This window comes from Primulina tabacum, chromosome 15 (genome assembly GCF_025594145.1).
Source record: "Primulina tabacum isolate GXHZ01 chromosome 15, ASM2559414v2, whole genome shotgun sequence".
Classification (NCBI taxonomy): domain Eukaryota; kingdom Viridiplantae; phylum Streptophyta; class Magnoliopsida; order Lamiales; family Gesneriaceae; genus Primulina; species Primulina tabacum.
The window spans coordinates 25,369,432-25,381,842 of record NC_134564.1 but is presented as its reverse complement, the minus strand read 5'-3'; positions in this window follow the sequence as shown (position 1 = coordinate 25,381,842).

Genomic DNA, 12,411 nt, shown 5'->3' with positions numbered 1-12,411 from the left:
GCAAAAGCGGTCAATTATTTGATTGACTATATTAATTATTAATTAAAGTATAAAAAGTGTGAAAAACATATATTTTTTCTTATAAATTCTAAGATAGTTTTTAATTTTTTTAAATATTGACTTTTAAAATATACTTTAAATAATAAATATTCTATACATCGAAATAAAATTTGTCTCAAAATCTTTCCCTTAATTGGACTAAAAGAGAACACTAGCCCAACAACAGTAGGCGAAAGTTCTAATCTACACAATTTGTTCTTTTGAAACTTATATTTTTGTTAAGTCGAAAATTTATGCATTTATTATTACATTTTTTTGTATTTTTTATGTATTATTAAATTTATTAATTGACATCATATGGTTACAAAAATTCTAAAACTAAAAACTCTTTTTCAAATTTAATATCGTATTAAACTCACTTAAATTTGTAAAGCTTGAAGCTTGATCGTTACGTTTCATCATCTTTTTTAGAACATTGGTTTTGCTTCCTGTATTTTTGTTTCGTGGAAGTTGCGACGCAGATATAAAAAGTTATTCACAAGAAAAAGAAGGTCTATCTATGACAGACATTAACTTGATGAAATAAAAACACAGACCCGAGTAAAATACTGCATCACTATCATAAATTTATTTCACATTTTCGAGAATCAAATCAAAATCTATAAAATCTTGGTACAACTTTCGGGAAGATGAGACACAATTCTGAATTGAACAGGCAACAATTCACATGGCCCACAAGTTTTCTTCACACAGGTGTATCTACAACTTCCACCCAGCACCTTTCCACATGCATTGGTGCTTCAACTTCTTTCAATTTTCTGCAAATTTGATACACGTGCGTCCAAAGATTCATAAAGGCCATTGACCAATTAGAACGTGAGTGAACTGAATATTTTACAGTATTATGTTCACACCGTAAAATCAACATCTATATTTAAATATCCAAAAAATTATGTATTTCTTATCTCATATTTTCATAAATAATTTATTATCTTCGACTCAATCTTTCATATTAAATTAGAAGCTTAACTCAACTTATGTCAAATGGATATATTCTCAACAATGTGAGTCAATATTAATTGTTTTCTTCTTACGTAATGAAATTTCATTAAATTCTAAGTTTTGCACGAAATTTTTCGAGAAATTTTTTAAAAAATATAAAATTTGGAGGATAGATGGAAAGTGTAATGTCCAAAAAACTAGTACACGTAAACTCCATGCATGATTGAATTAATTAATTTATTTAGTTAATAATTTAAGCAATGCACGCTATCTGTTAAATTATTTTAAAAGTATATATATTTATTTTATAATGCGATTTTATTCTATTTAAGATGTTTTTATGAGTTTTATATTTCAGACGAATATTCGATGCTGAACCGGAAAAAGAGATCAGAGACTATTAAGATATTAAAAATTTATTTATTTTAAGTCAAGAAAATAGTATTTTAAAGGATTTATAAATTCTAGTATTTTTAGGGCTAAATTGAACTTATCGAGTGAAACAGAAACGCTAAGTATTTTAATTAGCAAAATTCGAAAATTTAGGAATTTAAATACGTCCACTTAAAATAAAATATTTTAATAATTATTTTTATGACTTAATTAATTAAATTAGGTAGTATTTCATTAAGGATAGAATTTTAATTGTAGGACCTTTAATTTCAAAAATTGAAAGGCTAAATTAGTCATTTAAATTGTAATAACTTAATTAGTAAATTTAATTTGTGTTTTAAATAAACTAAAACACCTAAACATATCCTAAGTGACCTATAAAAGGATCCTACCCTACCTCCACATGCAAACTCACGCCACTCACACACACCACGCCAAGAACACACACAACACACACATTGGCCGAAACTTCACCTAGCCTAAGCCTAGGGTTGGTGTTTTCGATTTTTCTTCCAACAACGGCTTAGGCGATCATCACGCAACGTTCCTCGATTAATTTAGTCACTTTTCAAGCCATTAAACGCAGCAGTTCGTCTTCGTTCGACCTCCGTTTTTCCACGCTTTCGTTTGTCGATATTTCGTACGTTTTAACGCAAAGGCATGTCTAATCCCTTCTTTAACGCATCGATCTTGTTATATTATATATTTCAATGTAAATCATGCATGAAAATTCATTGGTTATATGCAAAATTGAAACTGTTTCCTTAAACTTGAAGCATGAAACTCACGTTTTCTTCCAAATTTTTGTGGCGTGTGATTTGGCTGGGCTCCTGGGACGTTGCTGCTGTGTAAGTTTGGGATGGGGGATGTGTTGAGACATGGTTAGGTGATCTGGTAAAGGTTAGAATTGTTAGAGTAGATGCCTTGTAAGACAACTGTTGGTTGGGGAATTTATCGACTCAAGTGTAATAAACAATCTTTATTTAAATATAATTACTTTTTAATGGTTTCGTTTTACTTTATCTGTATACACATGCAATCAGCATAGATAAAGTCCTTGATTATGCTTTAATACAAATGAATCGTAATTCGATGTTGAAACTCATTTGTAAACACTGCATATTCTAAATTCGTTCTTAGTCGATTCCTCCGCCTAAAATAAGGATAAAGGCCGCTTGAGCTCGAGACTAGCATCTGCGATATTGTGTATTGCGTTTCTTGGTAAGGGCATAGAGATGTCCAAACATGCAGATGATTAGTCATATGATGATTATACCGAACAACCCTCCCTCGGACTTTTCAAGTGGTTATCATTCATCGAGAGGATAAATCCGTGGTTATGATTGTGCACCATTAGTCCTTACGACCTGGGACAACACTAAGGCTCTATATGCTAGGGCTGTGCTTTGACTCGTTTACCGGCTCCAGGAGAGTCATCAGGTCGCGAGGTTGGGTATAGTTGCGACACATATAGGAGCCAGTGCATTGTAGTCGGGGATTCACCGCTCACCTACGGGTGTGGATATCCTGTGTGATCTGATGAAATAATAGTGCTTAGGAATCTCTGGCCAGAGTATGAGATGTACATTAGAGAAGGAGTTCTCCAATGGTCCATGTGATGCCACTATTTATATTTATCACATAGTTATCGAATTAATATGCAACCCTCGATGAACCAATGGTTGCAGATTCGATCGAGATATATGAGATGAAGGGACCGTACTGTACGCTAATCATAATCGGCTAGTTCTTGCAGGCACTATCAGTGATACCTAGGGAATCATGGGGCGATGCTACTAGACACTCTTACCATGGTTCGATGGGTTTAATCAGAAATATGATTTCTGACATTCTCATGATCAATTGTTGATACATAGAATGGGGCAAATAAGGGTAAGCCCGAATAAAGGATTATGTCCTGAATCACAAGGAGTTGTGAACCCACGTCTAGCTGTATCCCTGAACCATTGAGGGTCACACAAGTACTTAATTGTTTTGTCCCCGTTGAGATAATAAATTCAAGGAGTTGAATTTATATAAAACGTTGAGAGAATAAATTCAAGAAGTTGAATTTATATTATGATATAGTAAATTCAAGGAGTTGAATTTATGATAATTAAATTTTGAAAAAATAAATTCAAGGAGTTGAATTTATGAGATAGTAAATTCAAGAAGTTGAATTTATTAATTTATAAAATTTGGAGAGAATAAATTCAAGGAGTTGAATTTATAAAATTTGAGAATTTAATTATTAAACTCAAAAGTTGAATTTATTAAATATTAAATTTTGGAGGTGATAAATTCAAGGAGTTGAATTTATAATTTAAATATTAAATTCAAATGTTGAATTTATAAAAGATTTAAATTAAATGTAATGGATGTATGTATTATGGGCTTGTAGGAGTACAAGACCAACATACAAATTATTAAGGTTCTTAATTGACTTTAAAATGATTAATTAATTAATTAAACTAGTTGGACTAGAATAATTAATTGATTAAGCACATTAAGTATTTAATTTATTTAATGGGCCCTAAGCTTATATATATGTGTATTAGGTTTAGGGTTAGAATTAATTCATTCACAATTTTTGAAACCCTAGCCTCCAAGCCAAGGACTTCAAAAATCCTCCTCCTCTCCTCTCAAAATTTTCGGCCTCCTCTCGTTTAATTAATCTCAACGAAAATTTTTTCTAATTTTTTAGTGCAAGTTAGAAGAGGAACAAGTAATCCGATCGTGGACCTGATTCGAAGATTGAAGAAAGGAGATTGGAAGAATTTACGTGGGATTTACAATAAGAGCTACATTCGCTTATACCGGCGTAGTTGGAGCCAAGTGAAAATTCACCAAAGGTATATTACTAAACATCCTATGTATGTTTGTTCTTTAAAATCATACGAGTGTTCAAACAAATACATCACGAATGTCAAGATCTAAAATTTTTAAAACTTCAGCTGCATTTGGGCACGAGAAAACCGAGATCCAACATGAATTGGCTGGTACAGTTAGAAACTGTGGGAAACCACAGATGCGCAGGTTGGGGTGCATGTAAGGGGCTGTAGGTGGTCGATCTTGTGGCTCAGCGTATGGCTTGACCAGGGCTCTTGGTTACGGTTTGGGGCATGTCTTAGGGTCCTAGGATGAGTCTTGTTATGGTGGTTCATGGTCTGGAGTGGCAGCTAGGTGGCTGGAACCAGAAACGAGCAGCTGTGCACAGATTGGGCGCACGTGAGGGAGCTGCACGACTTTGGCTTGTTTAGGGGATGAGGTGCAGGTCTGGGCTGGAAAGGGCTCAATCAAGGGCTCATGTGGAGTCTAAGGTTTGAGTGTAGGGCTTGGTTCGGGTCCGGTTTGCGTTGGTTTATGCGTAGAGTCGTGAGAAGCGTAGATATGTGTCATATTTCGTTTCAAGGGGTTGTTGCTCACGTTTTTTTTTGGGTCTTGGTCATGGTTCGGGGCTTGTTTTAGGGGCTTGAACAGTAGGTTAGGACGTTGGCTAGGTTTGGTTCGAGTCTCGAGTCGTTCGGTAGGTCGTAAGCTATTTTATTTAATTCAAGAATCGTACGCAGTCCGAGTGCATCTATGTGTCTAGTTTATTTAAATTATGAGGTTAGGGGCAGCATGTCCAGGGCATTCCAACAAAGTCCCTGATGTTCGTAAATATGTATCACGTGCAAAATAATTATTTTTTAGCGATGCAATTTGTCTAGTGGCCAAATTATGTTATGGGTTTTAAAATCAGAGAACGTGTTCGGGGACCTCTCTAACATCTTCGAGGAATTATATATGTTAGAGAATGAACATCGAGTCCAAGGGCTGTGGTGATCCCTGCCAGCTCAGTACTGCGGTTTAGTTTGATCAAAAAATTTATGTATATGGCCACTTGCATTGCACAAAACTCTACGCAAAATTATTTACGTTTACGATTATGCATGAAAGTATGAAAAATAGATTTTATGATTTTTGTGATTTTTTTTTTGCAGAAAAGTCGCGTTATAAATATTTATGCTTATAATATTTTACTTACGAGCTAAGTTTAAATTGCATGGATTTTTATTACGTATTATTTTTATTTACGATTTATGTATGCTGAGTCATAAGATTCACTAGACTTGATCGATGCAGATGATGTAGTTGAGGAGATGAGAAGCGATGACCAGTGAGCAGGCTCGGACCAATGACATTGCAAACCCGAAGACCTTGTAGTTTCAGTTATATTATCACATACGTTTTTAAACTGTTACTCTGACTTTTTATCTATTAGTATATTAGTGTCAAGTAAATTAAATTTATGGTTTTTTTTAGACTATTTTTAAATTAAATTAGTAGTTTATTGATTTTGGGATTAATTGGATGTTGGTGATTTGTTTTAAATGAGGGAATTTTAATATTAATTTTATTTTAGTATGAGTGACGATCGTTATTTTATTTTAAGAGTTATACTTTTAATCAATTATTTAATCAGTTATCTCTTTCTGTTGTCGATCAAAATCAGATATGACATTCTTGTTCCTATTCATGAACTTTTGCAAATTTATCTGGTGTTGAATCGGAAGATTTTTAGCTTAATAAAAGTTCATGAATAGGAACAAGAATGTCATATCCGATTTTGATCTACAACGGAAAGAGATCACTGATTATTGTGATCTCTTTGTTTACGACATATTAAGTAAAGAATATGTTATTCTTGAACTATAATTTAAGTATTTTATGTGAAGTATTACTTTTTGTGAAAATGGTATTATTTTCTATGCAAAAAATATTATAATTTTCTAATAAATTTTCAATTTTCAGGAAAAAATTGTTTCGTTGTCGACGTATTTGTACCATTACAAAAGAGGACATTACATCATTGAGTTCATTGAAAGAAATATTTATTTTTTGCATTGACGTGTGGTCTCTATCAATCAATAATGAAGAAACAATTCAAAACAAACAAAGACATTTTTGTTTCAGTCTCGCCAAAAGTTTATCATTTGATTCTTGTTTTTGAGATTTATTATTAGTATTGTTGAAATTTAAATTGTTATTTATTTTTCGGAAAAGCTTGTTTATGAGGATTATTGTAAGGCCCTGTAATCAATTATCCGATAATTTGGCATAATTACAATAATTATTGAGTTGTAAATTAAAATAATTATTTATGCCAAATAAATTCAAGAAGTGTGTTAAAGATATGTATTTTAGAATATCGAAGAATTTAACGATATAAAATACATATAGAGTTTAAATAACACACGAGAGCAAAATAAATACAGACCGGGATAGATGGGCTTGAGTTACTATTTTAGTAACCAAATACACAATATATATATACATATACATACACACAACATACCTTTAAAAGAAGGAAAAAGGAAAGAGAGAAGAAGAAAACCCATTTCCCTCAACCCAATTCTCGCAACCCTTGGAGCAGCTGTGGAAGAATCACGATATCTCCTTCGTTCCGGCGTCGAAATCTCGATCGATCTGAAGGGGTGTCTTCCTAACATCTTAGACTTTGATTCAAGAAAGAAATCGTGAATTTTGAGCAAGGAGGCGAGTAGATCGAAGCTCCATTTCGTGACCCTGTTTCTGTGCAGTATTTTGGTGAGTTCAGTTTTTGTGCTTCTGAAATTCGAAGTTTTGTGTATTGTTCGTTAAGAATCTCGACTTGTGGTTCAAATAAAACGTGTAACTCTGTTTGTTAGCTTTCTATAGCCACTAGAAACATTGAATTTGGATAAGAAACGGATTTGATATGATTTTTCTACCAAAACGTGTCAAAATGGAATTATGTGTTGGAGCTGTGTACAACACCTACTGTAATTCGGGTTTATGGCATATATGCACTCAGATTCTGGGTTTTTGGTTAAATAAAAGTTGTAGAGCTATGTCTTTTCTTCAAAATGAGACTTGAATCATTAATTTTCATTAAGAATTGAGAGAGTTATGCATTGTTTTACTGAAACTACGCAGTATTAGAGTTCTGTCCGCGAATTGTGTGAGTAGCAGCGTGTTCTTGTTAATTCTGGCATTAATCTACTCAGATTCTGGAATTGGTTTCTTCTAGAAAAACTTAGATATTTAAGTTGTCTTTCATTTCCATTTGGCGGATATTGATTTGGGTCAAAAAAGAATTAGATCTGAATTTTATGGTCATAGATGCCGAATCTGAAACTGTAACAGAATTCGTTTTTCTAGATTTCTGGTTGTGGGTGTTTATCTGTGTCAAGATGATTGAATTTCTTGTTGACATCTTCTGATGAAATATGGGTTTTTGAGTTATGATTCCAACCATGTATGATAAATATACTTTGGTTAAGTTTTGATCTTAAAACTTAGCATAGGTACAAGCTGAAATTTGGAAATATTGTTATTGAATTGGAAATTTACTCGACTTGTTATATTATCTTATTGTTAGGCCGAGGAGATCAAAGTTAAGCTTGTTGTCGTTATCAGTCGGTATAGGTATAATACAGCTCGGTAATATACGACGGTAAAACATAAATTATGTTTAATTGTCATTCTGTGTTACATGGATCGTGTTTATGATTTGTTGACTGTTGTAAATTGTTAAATGCCTTCGTTGTGATCTATGTTTATTATTATGACATATTATTGGCATTTAGCATCGGGCTTACAGTTATGACATTCATGTTGAGCCTATCGTTCTTCTAGCCCATTGTTGATATCCGTTGTTATCTGGCACTGTTGTTTATCTCGGGATCATTGTGTGGCTGATAGGCTTATACACATGAGACCGTAGATGTGATTGAACAATCCCGTGGTTAGTGCAGCCTTTTGAGGTGAGCGCTGGGGTTGTGTCATCTAGTTCGTTATGTTGTGCCATCTTGTTATATCGTATCAGCTGTATGGAGGCCGAGTCAGGGGTGTTATTTCAGCACAGCTTGGCATACCTCGCATACTTGGCAGGGTGGTTTAGCTGCATGACGATGTAGCTCCCCTGTGTTGTTGCTCGAGCATTATTCCAGTTGTTATCATACCGTTTGTTGGCTCCCGTTATCCTGGTTATTCGTTGAGCCTTTCATGCATTGCATATTACATTTCATTATATGATTATGCATGATTTATGTTATTGTTGTTATTGTTGGACTGTTTCATACCAGAATCCTAACCTCAATTGTTTTACTTGGGGGGCTGCTGTGGTTGCTTTTGGGCACCATGGTAGATCTCCCGAGTCAGTTTTGCAGCATCAGGCTGAGGTTCCGCCAGTGGAGCTCGAGATTGAGGTTGGATTGCTTGGTTCTGTTCAGTGGAGTCTCCCAGTTAGTCTATATGTATGTCTTGAGTTGTTTCAGTCTTGTATTGTAGTTTATTTGCCGGGGAGATGCCCCGTGTATCTGTAGTAGTATTTGGTTGTTTTGTGATGTTCTGAGTCGACTCTGTGATGTTTATGATCTGGTGAGTACTTGGTAAGTTTTAATTTCTGTTTAGTCCTGGCCAGTGCGGCTATAGGTTGTTTAACTTCGGTTTTGTTTTAATGACTCTAGTGGCTGCTTGAGTTTTTCGGGATGTCCTATTTACGGGGACATCATGTCGAAATTTTTCTAGGCCCTGAGGTTCGTTTTAAAGCACTTTTAAACCTTTTTCCGCTGCAGCTTTAAATCAAACCGTTATTTTTTTATCATTAATTGTCATTAGAGTAAATGGGCCTCACATCTTGGTATCCGAGCGTAAACTGGGATACGCTCGAACTAGAGTCTTGGACACTTGAGTCTTGGCACTAAAATGGTTGTTGCGCCTGTGTATGCTACTTGACAACATACTTATGTGGTTATATGTTTTGTTTACTTCCATTCTAATTATTTTGGTGTTTTATCGTATAGAATGGAGGGAGGTGGAGAAATTCCTGTTGATGAGATTCCTCTAGCTCGAGGTCGAGGTCGTGGACGTGGTAGACCTCGTGTTCATGTTGTTGATGATACTTTTGTTGAGCAAGCTGCTGATCAGCTAGAGCAGCTTAGGATGGATGAATTAGTTGCGCGTTTCCATTCTATGCATCCACCTCGATTCAGTGGTTCGGAGGGAGCCGAGAAAGCTAAAATATGGATTTCTGAGATTGAGGAATTGTTTGATTTGATCGAGTATCCTCCAGAGTGTCGATTGAGATTAGCTAGTGCATCAGTTGAAAGATCGTACTAAAATGTGGTGGTCTACTACCTTGATGACTTTAGATGCTCAAAGGATTGTTCCATCGTGGGATATATTCAAGTTGAATTTTAAAAGGAGAGTTATTGTCCTCCATCATTCTACAGTTCTAAGGCTTCGGAGTTTCATAACTTGAAGCAGGGGATATGTCAGTTGCGGATTATGCGGATACTTTTTATGCTATGCTGAGATATGCTCCTCATGTGGCTGCAAGTCAGGTTGCGGTTGTTGAAAGTTTCATTGAAGGATTGAACGATCATCTGCATCCTTTTGTTTCTACCGGTAAGCCACTGAATTATCTTGAAGCAGTGAAAATAGCAAAAAGGGCTGAAGCTAGTCTTAAGAGGAGTGGCAATCAAGCTCCTACCCAACATCATCAGTCGGGGAGGCAACAATTCAGTTCATCTGGTTCTGCATCTCTTCGTCCACGTGGGAAGCAATTTAAGAAGCCCGGTTCTAGTTCTTCGAGTTCAGGGAGTTCAGGGAACCGTGGTGGATATCGTTATAGTGGACCTTATTGTAATCACTATGGGGGCAAGCATTCCAGTAATCAGTGTGTTGGAGTTCAAGGGGTTTGTAATAATTGTGGTCGGCCGTGGTTCTCAAGCCAAGATTCCTCTAGTTTCTGCCATTGAGATGAATCGATTGTTAGATTCTGGTCATGAAGGTTTTCTGGTTTATGCTGTTGATCTATCGCAAGATTATTCCTGTAGTTTGTGAGTTTTCTGATGTATTTCCAGAAGAGATTCCTGGTTTCCACCAGAACGAGAAGTTGAGTTCAGTATCGAATTAATGCCAAGAACGGAACCCTTATCTCGAGCACCATATCGTTTAGCTCCTGTTGAGCTGAAAGAACTGAAAGAACAATTACAGGATTTGTTGAGTAAAGGTTATATTCGTCCGAGTTCTTCACCGTGGGGTGCACCGATTCTATTTGTTAAGAAGAAACATGATACGATGCGGTTGTGTACTGATTATCGGCAACTGAATAAGTTTACTGTCAAGAATAAATATCCACTCCCTAGGATTGATGACTTATTTGATCAGTTGCAAGGTACTTCGGTGTATTCTAAGATTGATCTTCGTTCTGGGTACCATCAAGTGCGAGTTAGACAAGAAGATGTGCCGAAAACAGCTTTTCGCACGAGATACGGACACTTTGAATTTTTGGTTATGCCTTTTTGGTCAAGTTATGCCTTTTGGTTTGACCAATGCTCCTGCTGTGTTTATGGACTTGATGAATCGAGTATTTCGTAAATATCTCGATCGTTTTGTGATTGTATTCATCGATGATATTCTTGTTTATTCCAAGTCCGAGGAAGAGCATGCCAAACACTTGAGGATAGTTCTTCGAATTCTTCAAAAGAATCAGTTGTACGCCAAGCTATCCAAGTGTGAGTTTTGGTTAGATAGAGTTGTGTTTCTTGGCCATGTCATATCTCAACATGGTATTTCTGTTGATCCAAGTAAAGTGAAAGCAGTTCTGAATTGGGCACGATCGACCAATGTGCCAGAGATTCGTAGTTTCATGGGTTTAGCTGGTTATTACCGGAGATTTATCGAAAATTTCTCAAAGATTGCTAAACCTATCACTCAACTGACTCAGAAAAAATCAAATATTCATTTGGTCTTATGAATGTGAGTCAAGTTTTGTCGAGTTGAAGAAGAGATTGACTTCTGCACTAGTTCTTACCATCCCAAGTGGTTCTGGAGGATTCATTGTTTGTACCGATGCATCAAATCGAGGATTAGGTTGTGTACTGATGCAGCATGGTAGAGTTGTGGCCTATGGTTCTCGTCAGTTGAAACCGCATGAGTCTAAGTATCCTGTTCATGACTTAGAATTGGCTGCTATTGTTTTTGCTCTCAAAATTTGGAGGCATTATTTGTTTGGGGAGCAATTTGTAATCTATTGTGATCACAAAAGCTTGAAGTATATGTTCTCTCAGTCAGATCTGAATATGAGACAGTGACGTTGGATGGATCTTTTGAAAGATTATGATTGTGAGATCCAGTATCATCTGGGAAAAGTGAATGTCATTGTCGATGCTTTGAGTCGTAAGGTTGTTGATATTAATTTATCCTCGATTCATGTTTCTAAGTTACTAGAGGATATTTGCACTTCTGGGTTGGATTTTCAAATCCAAGGTAATGTTGTTTGTGTGTCTCAGATTTCTATTGAGCCAGAGTTGATTCAGATTGTAAAGTCAGCTCAGAAAACTGATGATCGAGTTCTGAAATCTTATGAGTTAGTATCTCAAGGACACCAATATGGTTTCTCAATTCACTCAGATGATTCTCTTCGGTTGAATGGTAGATTGGTTGTCCCAGATATTCCTGAATTGCGTACAGTCATCCTTAAAGAAGCTCATTGTACTCGATATAGTATCCACCCAGGAGGAAGGAAAATGTATCATATTCTACGGCCTAAGTTTTGGTGGAAGAATATGAAAAAGGATGTGGCTGAGTTTGTGTCTCGTTGTATGATCTGTCAGCAAGTCAAAGCAGAACGAATGAGACCTGGAGGATTACTGCATAGTCTTGAGGTTCCTCGGTGGAACTGGGAGCACGTGGCTATGGATTTTGTCACGCATTTGCCACGTACTTCTCGTCATTTCGATGCCATTTGGGTGATTGTCGACATATTATCTAAATCGGCACACTTTATTCCGTATGAGAGGATGTATTCGTACAAGAAAATGGCTCGTCTGTATATTGAAAATGTTGTGAGACTTCATGGAGTTCCAGTTGCAATAGTCTCAGATCGTGACCCTAGATTCACATCAAAATTTTGGACTAGTTTCCAAAAAGAAATGGGTACACGACTTGCGATGAGTACTGCGTACCATCCTTAGACAGATGGTC